General features: G+C 37.8%; 1 pseudogene; it reads left to right on the plus strand.

Annotated features, from left to right (window-relative positions):
* The first annotated feature begins 579 nt into the window (after positions 1 to 579).
* Positions 580 to 1006, plus strand: LOC141425492 (ubiquitin-conjugating enzyme E2 H pseudogene; annotated as a pseudogene).
* Positions 1007 to 18211: the final 17205 nt, after the last annotated feature.

Consider the following 18211-nt stretch of genomic DNA (forward strand, 5'->3'; position numbering starts at 1 on the left):
AGATGAACATTAGTGACAGCAGTGAAAACTTAGGTTTCTTTCCTAAGGTACTTAACTTCCTTAAGTTTCTTGTTTTCATAGCATTTGAGTTTCTAATAATGTCCTTATAGACCAGAGTGAAAGGTCACTACTTGTGTGACTCCTGTAAGGTATTGTATATTAGAAAATGTCTTTCTGTATGATTTGCTATAAATTTTCTTAATAAAAGTAAAACAATGAAATACATGTCATAGAAAGAATTCAAGATAAGGGAAAAGTTTGTATACATATTAGATAAAAGTACATACTATTTCTTACTTTTACACAGTGTGAAAATCCAATCCACACAAATGAGTCAATAAGCTGTTATTTCAAGCTTAGATATCACTCTTTTTTTCTAAATTCAGGATAACTATGTACATGAAGAAATCTAAATAAAGCAGAATGGGCTCATACATAAGATTAAATGTCTAATATAGGAAAATTGCTACCACATGAGTTTTCATTCTGTTTGATAAAGGGGACCTGACTCTAGCACAATGCTTGAAGCTGGTAATTCCAGTTCTGCCAGCAAACAAAATGAGAAAGTTTTTGAGGATTCATGAATAAAATTTTCCATCCCAACATTGATGAAGCCTCAGGAACTGTGTGTCTAGATGTAATTAATCAAACTTGGAGAGCTCTCTATGATCTTACCAAAATATTTGAGTCCTTCCTGCCCCAGTTGTTGGCATGTCCAAACCACATAGATCCTCTCAATGGTGATGCTGTAGCCATGTACCTCCACTGACAAGAAGAATATAAGCAGAAAATTAAAGAGTACATCCAGAAATACACAAGGGAGGAGGCCCTGAAGTAGCAGGAAGAGGGCACTGTGACAGTTTTTTGGAGAGTTCTATGTCTGACTTTTCAGAAGACAAAGCCCATGACATGGAGTTGTAGTAGAAAAAGCACCTGCTTTTCAGAAAGACTATTACTTCCTAACCATGAGAAGCAGACTATAATATTCATATTTAAACAAAGCAACTTTTTTATTACTAAACAAGGTTTTTAATGAATAATAGCACTGATATATATGTATTATATATCACCCTTTAGATCTTGATTCCTTGGTCATTTCTCAACCTGAGGTGTGTAGCATACCCTACATTCCATTTCGGTAGCAGTATGTGGTCTGAATGCATGCATTCATAAGTCCATTTGGCCAAGTCAGCCCATGTGCTACTGAACTGTCAAAAGAAATAGCCCTCTGATAGACAGACACAAGTAAAGTTTACAGGAAAAAGTTACTGTTTTTATTGATGGTTCCAAAGAAACAAATCAAACCTACCAGCTGTTGAATGAAGATAGAATAAGTGCTTTTTCAGAGTGAAGAGAAAAACAGTGGGGAGGAAGAGGCCTGCTTTGGGAGCACTTAGAACCAGCCATGTACCAATCAGCTGCTCCTCCCTGGGAGGCCTGGGTACCCCATTTCTGTGGAGTGGAGCAGCAGTGGAAAACAGGGAGCTAACTGGAGAAGTGGAATTTAATGATTTTTTGACTTGGATTTTAAGCACATTTTTATATGTAGCTTCCTGCCATTCTTGCTACTAGACTTGCAGCCACAGTGTTTTGCTTTGGAGAACCACTGGGAAGTGTTCTCTGAACCTGATTCTTTTTTCTTGGGGTATAACTTGTCATCAGACCTGTTTTTGAAAGGACAGGAAAGGAGGGGAACAATGACAGGAAGATGATTCTTCATCCAAGACCCGTGCACAGTCACATCCTGTATTGGGCTAGTTTGAGACCACTTCCCTGGACTGAGAGCTTTAAACTGGAAGAGTTTTCATTTGATTGGTGTTTCTTTTTGGTTTTCTGTTTTGTGTGAATTGTGCTTAGGCTACAAATTTAATCTACTCCTGGCAAAAGATGGTCTTCTCCCTGGACAAGCCCACAGTGGACTAGTAGTCATGGGAAGAAGACCCACTGAAGCCTCGAGGCCCTGGGCACGCTCCTACAGTGGGGGCAGCCTGGTCATCATCTGCCTGTGGGAGTGGGAAATGGGTATTTCAGACCCAAAACACATTCAAAACTTAAAGTGAATAATAATTGAAACAAATAGAGGTTATTGTACCCAAAATGGCTCAACCTGTGAAAAACACAGCTTTCTTCAGAGAGTGTGATGGACTAGGAAGAAGGGATTCTGAAAAGGATGCTGTGAGATGGGTTGCGAAGAGAGGACACTTTCTCCATGCCTTAAGAGAGTCAGACACTTTGAAATGCCTGCTGCTGATCCAGTGTTGCTCAACCAACTCACTTCCAGGTTGCCCAGAGCTTCTTTCAGAGCTTATTGTTGCCTGCTGAATCTGGAAGGAATTAGGAAGCAATATTAGCAGCTCTATGTGCTTTTTGTGGCAACCAGCAGGACACTAGCAGAACAACTTTTGAATGTCCCACTGGGGTAACTTTTCTTTTTGATGTGTGTTTTTTAGTTTAGAAGTACTATATTCCACAAGGTGTAAGTCAATGAGGTTGGAAGATACCCTGTCTTTTTTTTTAATTCAAAAAGCACAATCATTCTTTTCTTTGAAAATCTACATAAAGTACAACTTGCTTTTAACATGATTATTTTCCTAAATAAAATGATAAAGAATTTGCTTATTTTATGTTAATTATGGGCATGAAACAAAAGGTTTTCTTTTGAATAAGTGCAGTTCTGTAGAGCTGCAGTTAAGTGCACTGCCTTATCTCTAGCACGCATGGCTTGTTGGAAGGGAGGGATTAACTATTTAACATGGAATGGTGCTCTTTACCTATCACTGTCTTCTAACTGCTTTGGGGAGGGATGGTCTCTGCCAGCACTGTCCACCTGCTTCCCTGCTGTAACCTTCACTGTAAGTGCTACTAGGGTAGGCTTGAAAGTGCGGGAGGAGGGGTGATTTGAGTTCAAACAATAAAAAACTGTATTTTTTCAATATTGTGTAAATAACGCTGCAAAACCCTTCTTAAACAATAGTTCCTCATGAGGTATATGATTTTACAATGCTAAAGAGGGGGGAGGAGGAGAAAAATCTCCCAATGACAGTGAATTCTCAATAAAATCTTTTTTTATATTTCATGCTAAAATTATCAAAAAGTTAACATCTGAAATTTTAGGTTATTCCTGATAAGCATTAATGTTTGAAGAATAATTTTACATACTTGAAATATTTATAAGGGACATATTCATAATTATAAATGAAAGTCTAATTTTCCTGCAAAATATTTCAAATAGAAAGTAATTTCTCTTATTTCAAAGAGAAATAATTTATGGGACAAAATTAGATGAAATTGGACATTTATATAGGTTCAAATAGTTTCACTTAAAAACTTGGGACCTAAACAAACAGTCATGCAGGAAAATGAGCACAGAACTTGATAAGAACTGCTCCTTCTGCAGCCTAAGCTACAGCTGGTTTCACTCCTTGCAGAACAAAGCCCACCATTCCTTATCTCCCACTCCCTTCCTTTGCCCTCCCCTAGACCTTGATTCAGCAGCTGGTCTCATCCCTCGCTGATCAAAGCCCACTGTCCCCTATCTCCTGCCACCTCCCTTTGCCTGAGACCTTCCCCCTGCAGCTGGTCTCTTCCTTTGCAGATCAAAGACCATCCCTTGCCCTTGCTTTCTCCCAAATGCTACTTAAGACCAGACCAGCCAAGAGAAGCTGCTGCGCCATTTTCTCTTGGCCAGCCACCCTGCTTATTTAACTTTTGGACATGAAATAATTCTGGTGAGCCTCCTTTGTGTGTGGTGTGCGGCGTATTCCTGGTGCGTTGGCCAGGAACAGGTGAGCTTCCGGCATTGACATTGCTCTCCCAGTCAGTAAATTCACGTCCTTGTAGGTGGGATCTGCCTTCCTTAAGCCTGGATAAACTTACTGGGATCTGAGCTGCTTTGCCAGGACCCCTGTTCCTAGACTAGTGCCATCATCACCACTATTGCTCACAGGGAACTTCCTCAAGGTCAGTGCACTTCCTGTAACTCGCCCACCACTGGCTGATTTACTCAGTCCTCCCTTGGTGAGTTCCCTTGTGTTACCACGCCTTGAGTCATGGTTCTTTCTTTCTCTGGGTTGGTCAAAAACCCTAGTACTAGGTCCTGACTCACTTAGCTCAGTAATTGGTTCTTGAGGCATGGGCGATCCTCTTGGAGAAAATGTTCCCTTGAGGTCCCTCCACTTCTCTGTACTGTCCAGGAAAGCAATATCTAGGGGGTGCCCACCATATTCTTCCTCAGACCGGGTCTTACCATGGGCACTGGACTTTCCAAAATTCCCTCAGACACCCTCTGGGCTGTCTTCTGGTCAACCTCAAGCCCCTATGGCTCTCACCTGATCTGAAGACAAAAACCCTCATTTTTCTTTCCAATCAGGCTTGGCCACAATACCAATTGGACAATGAGTCTAAATGGCCACTAGATGGCACACTTTACTCTAACATTCTCAGGGATGTAACTTCTGTGAACACACTGGAAAACTAAAGGAAATTCCCTATGTCCAAACCTTCCCTTATCCCCACTCTAAGCCTTCTCTCTGCACCTCTTGCTCCCCTGCCCAAGTCCTTCTGGCCACAGAAACCCCAATTAACATCACTGACTCTAAAACCTTCCCTTCCTTCGATCATGCCAACAAACCAAATCCTCTCCCTAACTTCCTCCTTCCCCACGTAAGCAGACTTCTTGTGCTGCTCACGCTGCTTGTCTCTTCCTATCTTCCTGAGAAACTTTTCCATCATGGAGTTAAACAAGGCACTCCTTGCCAACTCTGGCCTCACTGCAATTCCAGCTCTGGGGAGCTCATGCTCTCTCCCTGTGTGCTGAGACCAAGCCCCAAGTTTACTCAGTATGCCTCATGCTACATTGGCAAAATCCTGTTTCATTATGGCATCTGACGACTGCTTCTCTTCCCCTCCTCCTGTCTAGTGTCCCTTTTTTTCCTGAGACAGTGACCAGAGAATGGAGGTTTCATGTTGCTGAAAGTGTTCCAGTACCAGTCAATGTGAGCCACCTAGAGACACAGGTGATGGCTAATCCCTCAAGTGTGTCATGCCTCCAGGCTCTGCCTTCCCTTCCCTCACCTAAGATGTCAGGACACCTTTTCTGCTTCCTCCAGAGTCTCAACACGTGTCCTTTGTCTCTATCTGCCTTTTTCTCCCTGGGCTTACTGGGACCTTGTCTCCCATGAAAACCTTCAAACATGGTACCTTATGACTTAAGTTATTCCAACTAGTTTACCAGACTTCTCAGTCTTAAGTAACTTTAAATCAGCAGCTTTACAAAAGCACTTACAAAACTGCAGCTGCCACACTCACATGGTAACTTCGCCCCCACAAGGGGAGGATGGAAAGCAAACAGGCACGCTTGTGCTCAGGGATGCTGGCTCCTGGACACAGCAAAAATGCCTGCATAGCTAAGAAAATCCATAGAGAGGACCCAGCACATCCTGGGCCACCAGCCACACATGGTGATGGCTGTGGCCTGCTGCCACTTCCCCTAAAATAAACATGCACAGAGTACACAGGAAGGGGTGACAGGCCACAGGATTAGTCCTAGGTGGACAGGCTCGCTTGTCCTGGGTATGTATGGAGGGAGTGGTACCTTGCACAAACCCTTCTCCTAGCCCCACCTCACACCTGGCACCAGACCCAGCCCTTGTAAGCCAGTTGTTAACTCAAGGTTGTAGTCCCCCAAATAACACATTACTGTGGTCTCTGAACTTCTCATTTAAAATTTTCTATACTTTTGGCCTCAACATAAATTTTTTTCCCTTCAAATATTAACACTATCTGTCCCATATGGTACTGTTATTGGCCCAAAATGCCCTCTGAATGCCATTCTCTAACTTTACACATGATTTATTCCTTTATTAAAAGTAGCCTTTATTAAAGAGGCTGCCTGCTGTTAGCTAAAAGACAGGATCCTAGTGTTTTGTTCTTTCTAGATGAGATCTACACTTCCAGTCTTCTGGCTTGTAGAGGTTAAAAGCTTTGTACTGAGGCCTGGCCTCAATATGCCTTGGGTGACCAAGAGAAGTGGCCTTCACAGGGCTCATTAAATTGCAATGCCATACTCCAATTAGATCTTTTATATAAAAGTAAACCAAGATCCCCATACAAATTTTCTTTCATCTCAGAGTGGCTCCGCAATTACTATTTAGATACTCAAATGCTGGCCATTCTTTGTAAGCCACATGATAAACATGGAAAGGAGGATCAGAAAAGCCCCTTATCAATGACAAGGCCCACCCCTACTGCTCCACCCTCTGCCCTACATTCTAAGCCACCCCAATATCCAAAACATCCTAATGGGTGCTTCCCCCTTCAACAGGTAATCATAGGAAGAGGGCAAGTCTATGTCCCCTTCCAGCTATCAGATCTAAAAAATCTTAAAAACATCTAAACAGCTATACTGATGCCCAAGCAAATACAATCAAGCCTTTACCTCTGTGATCCAAACTTTTCAATTGACATATGCTTCTACTAGACCAGACTCTTATCTCATCAAAAATACAATGGGTTCTGGCCCAAGCCACTCAGGTTAAAAATGATAACTATTTACAATAAGCCCCAATACATAGTGACACCTAAAAATGAGGAAACTGAGGCCCAAAACAGTTCAGAGACCTGCTCTCCAGAGTGCCAGGTACCAATGTAAGATAACAGCTTTGCTTTACAGCAATGCCCTAAAGAAAATCCCCTTACCTTTCTACAACATCTTAAGGAGGCTATCAAAAAACATATCACAATTGACCCAGAGTCACAGCTGAGAGAGGTTCTCCTCAAAGATAAATTTCTAACAGTCAGCCCCTGATATTTGTAAAAAACTCAGTCTATGGCTGAAGGAGAAAAGTCATTGGATCAATGACTTTTAATTGATCTAATACAACTAGCCATGTCTGTATATTATAACTGGGACATTACTAGCAGAGAGAAAGATAAGAGACATGACCTCATTGCTGCCCCCACCCCACTGGGGCCTGCGTCTCGAGTTTGCTACCATGGTGGACAGGAGGGGCACGTCTACAAAGAATGGTTAAGGGGGAACAGCCCGGGAGACAGCCCCACCCCCAACCAGGACCCTACCCTCTCTGCAAAAGTAATCACTGGAAATCTAAGTGCCCCCATCTCCAGATGGAAGGCAAAGTGCTACCTCCTATGAATTGATGGGCCCCAGCCTCCTGTCCATGCGCTACTTCTTGGAGCCTTGGGATAGTCATAATGGTAAAAAAGTGAAAGGTCATTTCCCTCCTAGACAGTGGAGCCCATTTCTCTGTCTTACCTTTCTCTCCTGGTCCCCAGTTCAATGACAAAGGTTATCATTTGGGGAAAATCTGGTCAGCCCCTAGAGCGCTAGTTTACCTGGCCTCTGGCCTGCCCTTTGGGAGACCTCCTCTTCTGTCACTCTTTCCTTGTAGTACCTAAAACTCCAATGTCCCTGCTGGGACAAGATTTACTATCACAACTAAAACTCAAATTCTCCTCCCCCAAGCAGCTATCTCTGCTGCCCTTTCCTTCAGAAACAAATAGATCCTACAATGTAAGCTGATGAAATAAGTGTAGAGCAAGACTTAGCAGCCCTCCCTATTCAAATAAAACTCAAAAATCCCTCACAGTTTCCACACCCAAAACAATATTCCCTCAAGCCTGAGGGATGATGAGGCCTGATGCCTATCATAAATTCCTTAAAAAACAAGGACTACTAATTAGTTACTCCAGCCTCTATAATAAATTTAAAATTCTTATAAAAGTTAATTTTAAAATACAAGTTACAAATAAACAACAAAAATGATATAGACACATAATAAATGTATTTTTTAAGAAGTTAAAAAAATGTTTTTAGATAAAAAAGGATTTTATAAAGAAGGGTTTGTCCTAAATATTGTTTCAAATAGTAGGGATAAAGACAAGATTTCAAAGGGTTTAATATAATATATAAAGGTCTAAGTAAGTTTTTAAAATGTATAATAATAACCTTCAATATGTAATAAAGTTAAAGTTAAATATAACCTAAGAGTTGCCTAAAAGATTTTTAGGGTCATGTCAAACTAAAATCAAATTCTTTATGTTTATAAAATAACATTTATCTTAATATTGTTCTGCTCTGAGTAACATCTACAAAAAACCACTACAGAAAAGACTTTATCAAGAAATTATTTGTGTTTTCTGTTGAACTTGTCAAACTTTAAGTACTACTAAATCAGAGTTTATTTATATATTTGCTCATGCAACGGTCTCTTAAATGACCACCGTATAACTGTGTTCAATATCTAGACTTTACCTAAATATGGTACAAACATTTACAGAGTTAAAAGTGTCAATTTATGTAAAATGATGAGCTAACTCTCTCTTTTATCCAAAAGTGTTACATTTAACTTACATTCTGACGGTCAGCCTCTATTTGCCTTTAAAGGTCCCACAAACGCTTCATAACAACTAACCTGGTCAGTCTTGCCACAAGAATTTAAAGACAGCCCTCATCTTTGTAGACACGCCTTAACCAGAGACTTCTAAGATTGGCACTACCCAGAGGCCACCCTTCTTCAATGCAGAGCCACAAAGTCCCTTATCTGCAATGCAGCTGAGTCCCTTTTAATACTTTCTGGCCTCTGGAAATACAAAGTCTCTAAGGTTAAGGCTCAATTATGTCTCCCTCAGGTCACCTACCTAGGTGTGTTCTTAAAGGAACAGACTCACTCCCTGAGTCATGAGTAAATCAACCCAATCTTCCGTTTCCCTTCCCCATACCATAAGACAGCTTACAGCAAGCTTGGGAGTTATAGGATTTTACAGAATTTAGATCCCTAGGTATGCAGTCCCTTAGCAGACACCTTTTATGCTCCTCCTAATATTCCTACTTGGATCTTAAATAATGTCTGGCCACCCATTTCTCTTAGAAAACTTGCCTCCAACAGACTCTGCTCCTCTGGCTGACTACTACCTTATCTTAACCTTCTCAATGAACTTCTCAAAAAACATACAGACCAGATCCTGCCCCTCCCTATAACAATTTCTATTAAACCAAAGGATCTTGTTCTCTTAAAGGATCTTCTACTCTCTCCATTGGAACTTTGGTGGACCAGCCCTCATCTGGTCATTCTCACAACACCCACTGCTGTCAGGCTCAGTAGGATCCCCCAGTGGCACTCTCTTAAGGAATGGACACTTAGAATCCTCTAGGGAACAACATTTTGCCATGGTTCTCCTGGCTAATGCCCATCCTAATGCCTATATTTCTTGCTCTCCTATTCTTAAGCTTCCTCCCTTGTATCATACTACATGTCTGCTACTGCTAATCAAAAATTTAACCAGTTGTACCTCCAGGGATATCAACCTTTCCAAAACCACCTGGAAAAACTACATAAAGTCCCCATCCAAGATGCCACAGGAGCCTGAGGATCCTGCCCCATACAATGCCCCTGCCAGCAGCTAAAGAGACCGATGCTTCACCCCAATTCCTGATTCTCAGCCCCTACCCTCATCATTATTAAACAAAAAATGGGGAAGTGATAAGAACTGCCCCTTCTGCAGCATAGGCCACAGCTGGTTTCACTCCTTGCAGAACAAAGTCCTCCCTTCCTTATCTCCCACTCCCTTCCTTTGCCCACCGCTAGACCTTGCTTCAGCAGCTGATCTCATCCTTTGCTGATCAAAGCCCTCTGTCCCTTATCTCTTGCCACCTCCCTTTGCTAGCTCCTAGACCTTGCTTCTGCAGCTGGTCTCTTCCTTTGCAGATCAAAGACCATCCCTTGCCCTTGCTTTCTCCCAAATGCTACTTAAGACCAGACCAGCCCAGAGAAGCCACTGAGCCATTTTCTCTCAGCCAGCCTCCCTCCTTATTAAACTTTTGGACATGAGATAACTCTCATGAGGCTAATTTGTGTGTGGTGTGCAGCATTTTCCTAACAGAACGGAAAAGGGAAAGTGAGTTCATGAAAAGGATGATACTTAACTGCTAATAAAATATTTGATACAAGACAAAGCAGTTTAAGATGTCAAGGTTAGAGTGCACAAACAGTGATGAGGAGTGACCTTCGTGAAAAGTGAAGTGAGACTATAAACTGTCAGAGCACATACCTCAGTGCTATAGAGGAAGTAATTTTGTACTACTTAAAAGCAATGATAATCTCACAGGTGTTAACTTTCTTTCATTAACCATTCATGATTCATTTACATTACACATTGAATTCAAGTTAATAATATACTAAAAAACACCACAGATATATTTTATTTACCACTTGTTTTACAGTTATTAATCGAAAATAAAGCTCATTAAAGGAACATATGTTTTGTTTCTCATGGCCCCTGAATTAAAAAACTGGAAGAACAGAATATGGAAATGAAAACATATTAAACACTAAAATACTAATAAAAACAATACTAATGAGAGAAAAAATGCTTTCAAGCAAAAATGATGGGTATAAGTGGGATGATGTAATATTATGTAGTTGCCAATTTTCTTTAAATAATCTTTATAATAAACATAATTTCAAGCAAAAGGGAGAATAAAAAGTAATACAAGGAGATCATTTGTCCTACAAATTATAAAGACTTATTTTAATTATATTTTAAGGAAGGGATTGTAGTAATGACATAGGGAATTATAAAGAGAACATTGAAGACAACTGAAAAGGACAGAAAGCAATAAATGCAACAAGGAAACATAATTTATAATGGAGAATATTTATTAATCAATACAGTCATGAAAGACATTTAGTAACAGTACTTGGAAAAATTAGATCCCTAATGAACAAACAACCCAACTACATATTCAACTTCTATCTGATACAAGATCATATAGTTAGAATCTATATGTAGGGAAGAATTTACTAAATAGTTAAAAATAGATAAAGGATAATTAGACAATGTATATAGATAGATTGCAATTTCAAATTGTCACAAAAAGAAATTCTAGAAAATACACACAGGTATGGAAAATCTATGAAAATAATTCAATGTATATAACTATTAACTACTAGTCCCAAGTATTTACATTAAACATGTAGACATCAATAACCCAATTGATAAAATATTGGCCAGACAGAACGTCCACAGAAGATATAACCCCCAAAATGGAAAAGTAGTAAAATGATAAACAATCTCATTGATAAACTGGAAAATTCAAATTAAAAGCCTTAGGTAATATCATTACAGACCTATAATACTTACAATAAATATGTAACTCCCTGTATAGCTATCCTTATCTCAACCAGCAAAAACACTTGTTCCTTCCTATTATTGCTTATACTCTCCCTTCAACAAAATTAGAGATAAGGGCAAAATAGTTTCTGCTGGGTATTGAGGGGGTTGGGGGGAGAAAGAGGGGGTGGAGTGGGTGGTAAGGGAGGGGGTGGGGACAGGGGGGGAGAAATGACCCAAGCCTTGTATGCACATATGAATAACAAAACAATTTAAAAAAAGAAAGAAAATAAATAAATAAATAAACAATTTGAGAAAAAAATTAAAAATTATTAACAGTGAGGGTATAATAATAATTCTGCTGAAATTGTAAGAAGTAAACTTTTATACACCGCTCACATATAAGTATGTGATAACACTTTTCAATGGTACTCAGATAGTATCTGGAAAGGTTGAAGAAGCCCAATTTTTTGTCCCAAAATTTACATTCTCAGAATACATACTTTAGAATTGCTGTTTTTGAAAGAGATAAGTACAGGAATGTTCATAAGGCAACTTTCAGACAAAAAGATGGAAGCAAATTAAATACACATCAACATTAAAATGGATATTTAACTGAATATGAGATGCATAGAGAATTACAGAGTGCTAACACTGGCCTCTTGTTTCTATGAGCTGCCAGGAGCCAATCATCACTTTCTTCTTCCTCTTCCAAAATGGCAGTGACAGCTGGTGTGTGTATCCTTAGGTTAGTATCAGATTGGAGTGGAAGAGCCAGCTGTCCTGAGTACTCAAAATCCTTCTTTTCCTTCAAAATCACCATCAATTAAATATGCCTCCAGTCTGTATTAATGGAATTACCTGTAGGTAGTAAAACCCAGAAGTCATTAGCAATGGTGTTTGGCTGAGTTTAGACAGAGGAGACATCTTTTAAATTCACCCTCCAGTTGTATACACAACCCAACACTGACATAAGTAAAAGGCTTTGCCTATAATTGCTTTTCCATCTACAATTTCACACAACAGATCTGCTTATTAACAGTGAGGGTATAACAGTTAGAACAAAAGCAACCTGAAAATAAAAAGGAAAACAATTTAAAAACAGTTATAAAAATAATCTTACTTTATGGGCAGTGGGTGTGCATTGTGTGGGTAGAGTACCTGCCTCACAGGCAAGAAGCCCTGAGTTCAACCCCAGTACTTCCCTCCACCAAAGTCTAATTTGTAAAATCACATATTTAACTGAGAAAATAAAGAACTTCATTAGGAATATCAAACCAAAAATGTGATTTAGTAATCAAGTATATACACTTATCTTTATTTGTAAGTTAAAATTATATATATCCCTTCAATCCTTTGCTCAAATCCCTTATAAAATTTGATTCCCCTGTGGACTTAGAATTTTTTCCTGTACATGGATGGGAACTGTACACTTAACATCTGTTATAATCGCTACCTATTTTTCGATTTGTTTTTATTGATTTTACAAATGTATGAAAGTGTAATTAAAATGATCAACCAATTCTAATTTAACATAAAGTTAAACTCAATTAAAGGATGTGACAGCTTTCTTTCATTCCTCCTTCATCTTCCAGATGTAAGAGAAAAATGAATTGCCTTATGTAATACAAATTAGCATGCTGCCTCCATTTCTTCAAGTCAATTATGTGCAATAGCAAAAATTCTAATGATGATGTGTTCAATCCGCAATTATAAGGTTGATATACAGCATACAGATATACTGTATATCAGTAGCACAATTATATTTTATTCACTATTGTAAATGCACAACTTTTAAATGTCTTACACATTGAAACTTTAACTTATTTTTAAAACTACATTTTTTAAAAAGTGACAGAAATATGGCTCAAGTGGTACAGCACCTGCTTACAAAGCACACAAAAGACCCCGAATCCAAACATCAGTACCATCAAAAAGAAAGAAAAGACTGTAAGAAGAAAAGATTGTAATATTATTAGAGAGCCATTTGTACATATGTCTTCATTCTACTCCTCTTTAAAGCTTATAGTAGTTTTTATCAAGTGATTAAACAGTATGTAAACTGATATCATTTCTGTCTGGAGTATGAAACTAGGTAAAGAAATAGATCAGATTGAAAACTTTTTTTAATTAAAAGAAAAAATAAAAAGCACATCTGGTAGGTGAGGGTAGCCAAAAGCAAGAAAATAGAGAATTATACAATAAAACAGAGAAATACCACCTGCTTATGATTTCTGCCCCTTTTTTAGCAGTTGTTCCATACCATATTACAGAATTTGTTACAATATATTTTCTGTATGGTAGGCAGCTGCAAAGTCCTGGTGCAAGTTAAATAGATTCACTAAAATACCTATTGATATATTTTCTAGGTACATAAAAGTTATAAAAATGTCTTATAAATGGTAAACCTGTAAATACTTTGATTCTGTTTGAAGTTTTTGAATATGTTTATCTTTAGAATACTTTTGTAATCATGTAATATGTATGGCTACTTACATTATTTTATGGTTAAAATTTTTTCTTGCAATGTCACAGGTGAGTGTAAAATATTCAGTAAGTTTAGAGCTCAAAAAACATTTCCTCAGCATCTTAAATCTGCAAATGTGAGGCATTAGGTATGTTTCTTACTGGGGGTACATAATTTGTCTAGTTTCCTATGGAGTTTATGTCTGCAGCAACATATCTCTTGGACTCATAAATCATGAAAAGTAAAACCAGGAGAACATATGGTGTCTTTGCATATTTTCTCCAGGGAGCTCATTCTCAAGTTTTTCAAAATTTGTCTTAAATTTGACAGAATTTACTCATCCAATTTTCCTAAGGAAGAAAAAAATTAGCATTTTTAAAAGACTGGAGTGAAAAATAAATGGTAAATTCTGGTTATAGTCATTTAAGTATAGCAACTTTTATTTATATAGCAATTGCATATTTTGCAAAGCAATTAACATGCATTATTGAAATCTTCAATCTAGCCATGTGGTTGGTTAGGATTCAATTCATTTAAAGATTAGTAAACACAATTTTGACACTAGGCATTACCTTAAGTTTAGGCTACATGAGGACCGACCTGTCCCCAATGAGGCATAAGCAAATCTTAATAGTTCACTTCTATGATCTCACAAAATCTTAGATATACAAGACAAGAAAATTAACAAACTTATGAAAATTAAATAAACAGTTGAAGTGTAGAGTTGTCAGTGGGATCTCCTTGTGTTTCTTTCAGTAACCAAAGACTGCTGTGATCACTACCTTAGTCATCACACTGTGTTGATGAAGTAGGTTTTGTTTATCATACCTATTATATTCTTGTAAATGGAAATGGAGAAAATAAATTTGATAGAGGGCAAAAAGATTAAGTTCAGTCCCACAATCTGACATCAGAATCCATGATAACCAGCACCAATGGCTCGTATCTATAATCTTAGCTAGTTAGGAGGCTGAGATCCAGAAGATCATGGTTTCAGGCCAGTTTAGGCCAGTAGTGTTCTTCTGTCATCCAAACTATGATGGACAGCCTAAGAAAGAGGATCAAGGTCCTTGTCAGCCTGGGTAAATATTGAGACTTTATGTCAAAAAACAACCTTGAGCAAGAAGGGCCAGAGGCATTCCTCAAACAATAGAGTCCCTGCCTAGAAAGCAAAAGGTCCTAAGTTCAAACCCTAACACCTCCAAAACAGAAAGAATCTCATGTATTTTAATTTTAATTAAATTTTAATTTTAAAGTCCTGTTTAAATTACCTTGTGAGCTTGGATGACAATGTAGAGGACAGTGTGGACAATTTTGAGACACAGGCAGGTTCTTGAAGGGTCACCAAGAATTCCAGATGCATGAGGAGGATAAAGATGTTGCCAATCAAAATGTTCAACTCTTGCAAGTAAAGGATCTTGAATACACAGCATTTCTTTAAAGTTTAGGTTTGGTATCTGAGTACAGAAACATCTACAGTAAGTACAGAACTGTGATGGAAGTGAGGCTGGCAAGTTAGTGTGAGACAACTTGTATGGCCTATGGGAACAATATAGGTGACTTGAAGACATAACAGAACTTTTGATTAATACAAGAAAGGAAAGGCCTCTTGGGGTCATTAATATGATTTCATGGTAAATGTTTATTGAATAGTACAAATGATGATAGGAAGAGATTTGTAAAGTTTTACCACACTAGTGACTTCGAGTATGGCTTTATTAAACCCTTTTTCTTTTTCCTAGTTTCCTTCTGCTTTCTGTTTGCATTCTTTGCCTCCTTTTCATTCTTTCTTCTCCCTTCGTCATCTCTTCTTTCAGCATTCTTGGAGTTAATTGCAGGTGACCGTTAACAATTTTGTCAAAGACAAACAAAGCAGAACAATACTCCCTTCTTCCATATGAGTGGATATAAATTAATAAATGTGAATTATCCTAATGATCTAGTCAAAGTATATATAATGGTGGACAATAAAGCCATGTGCATTTTATTAGAATTTCTGCCTAATCTAAAACAGGGTTAAAGAAGCCCAGATATAAAGCATTTATTCTTCACTTCTATTCACACTATCGGAGATACTCCACAATTGTCTTTCAGGTATTTGTAGGGGTAAATCTCTATCTGTATTTGAAAACAGCCATATAGTTAGTGGAATAAAGCTTCAGTGTGCTGAGTGACTCATGAAAACTGTTCACTTTGGAAGAGTTACTAATAATGAAAATGCATAATATTATTGAAGTCAAACATATTGGTAAGTTACTAAAGCACATATTTATTCAGTCATCAACCCAAGGAAAAGACAACAGATGTAATCTCCAAATTAAACAAAAGTAAATCGTGTTGTCAAAGTTAGTGTAGAACAGAATCCCTGAACATAAATAATCTCTTATGAAGCACAGCTACTTTGAATAACTGTTAACGCTTTGGAGAAAGCTAATATTTATTAGAATTTTATTTTCTTTTACCTAAAAGGGACATATTTAACAGCCATTTTTACTCTTTTACATAGTGTCCTGTTAATTCAGCTTTGTTTCTTCTCATAAAAAATAGTATAATTTAACATATTATATATATATATATAATTTCCAGACTGTGATTGTCCTTTTATCTAATTAGTTACTTCTTTATAACATGCAAAATTTTCATTTGATTGTCAAATAAGCAAAATTTAAATATTTTTGTTAGTTCTGGTTATAATAAAGTAGAATAAGAAAGATGTAATTGCCATTATTTATATAAAAAGATTAAGTACTGCCTTTAAAGCAGTTTTATTAATAGGAAGAAAACTCTAGGTGTTTCAAGGAAGACTTTCTATTAATAGTCATGACTGTATCTGAAGTGGTATTCTAGGAGGAGTAATGAACTTCTTAGTATTGTGATACAACTTCTTTCTAAGAAAGAGCACATGAATCAGAAATAGCCTGATACATTAATAAAATTATCTGAGTGGCTTATAAAACACCTGATTTATATATCCAAGAAATCTTGGATATTTTGGAAGCAATAATGATGGCATACCATTGACTCATTTATTTGAACAAATCAAATTAATGCTGTGTCCATTGACCTGGTAATGAACTTGTAGGTGTTCTCTAAGAAAAGGAAGGACCTACTCAGTAAATGTTAGCTAAAAGAAACTACTAAATTAATGTGCAAGTAAAATACATATGCCTTATCATTAATTTCAATGGTGAGGAATTAACTCTTGTTTGAATGAAGATCCAATTTGCAAAACAGTATTTTCTTCAACTAAAGAACATGTGGGTGGTCAAAAATTTTTCTTATATTTAATTCAATAACTATCTTTAAAATTTGGTAAGCTTTTTGAATAATTTGGATAAATTATTTGAAAATACTGAAATAACTCTAAGCTGGAGAAAATCACTTGTGAAGATTCTAATTATACCTGCTAACCATAAATACTATGAGCTAAGGGCTGTTATGGATTTTGTGAAGAAGACTTTTTTCTTTCATTAATTTTCATAAAAGAGAATCCCAGTGATAACAGATATGAGTGAAATTTCATTCAAGATTGTAGAAATAAAATCTGAGATGTGAACACAGATTCTCAGGCAAATATTTTAATTGGAAAGAAAGAGACTGTCAAGGAAAGGGTGACAGCACTGAATGTGAGAGATTCAGGCTTCCACAACACAGAAAAGTACAAGCACTTTGTCTGGTTGTTGGAGTAGTCTGAGGTCTGGTCATTTTAATCATGTGGATGGCGTTTTTTAAAGGAATCTCTTCTCATAGCTTAAAATTTCCCTATGGAAGGTGCAGATCAGTAATGAGCTCTTCCCTGGCACATTATGGCACCGCCCTGCACCAGGTGTTTTCTTTTTTCATGTGATAAGGGGATGAGAGACAGGTTGGTAGATAACAGGCTATGGAATAAGGAATTGAGAACCTATCATTTCTTGTCTCCATGGGGGTTCTTATTTCTATTTTGTTTTCCCCTTAAGGATTTCTTCCTCTTTAATCTTAAGAGGATGCTGAAGCGTGGAAGACCATATTCTGGAATGACTTCAAAGCTGATGTTAGACTTTTGACCCTTCCTAGAGGAGGAATAGAATCCACAAACAACTGATCTAAGGATGACTAGATTAGTGACATAGGCTCCCTACCTAGGATGGGTTAAAAACCACTGGTGAATATCAACTTGACTTAGAACTTGCAGAGGACTGGAGGTGGTGGCACATGCCTATGGTTCCAGTCCCTTAGGAGGAGAAGGTAGGAGGATTACATTCCAAGGCCAGCCCAGGCAAAAGCATGAGACCCTATCTGACAAATAAAGTAAAACAAAAAAGGCTGGGGTGTGGCTAAAGTGATAGAGCACCTGCTTACCAAACACAAGTCCCTGAGTTCAAAACTCCAGTACCACAAAACAAACAAACAAAATAACCTAGAATCTGGAAGACACCAGCTATATCAGCAAACTAAACAAACATGGGTGAAAAATCAAGAGTAGAATTATGGTCAGTAATGTTCAAAACGTGGTAGAAGATGGGCAAAATTAGGCAGCATTTGGCTAAAGAGGTCCCTTCTGGCTATATTTGTACAGCCATTCAGCTTCCCTGCATATTCCTTTAATATTGGCCTCTACTTGTACTCAGGTTT

Source organism: Castor canadensis, chromosome 8 (genome assembly GCF_047511655.1).
Source record: "Castor canadensis chromosome 8, mCasCan1.hap1v2, whole genome shotgun sequence".
NCBI classification, from domain to species: Eukaryota; Metazoa; Chordata; class Mammalia; order Rodentia; family Castoridae; genus Castor; species Castor canadensis.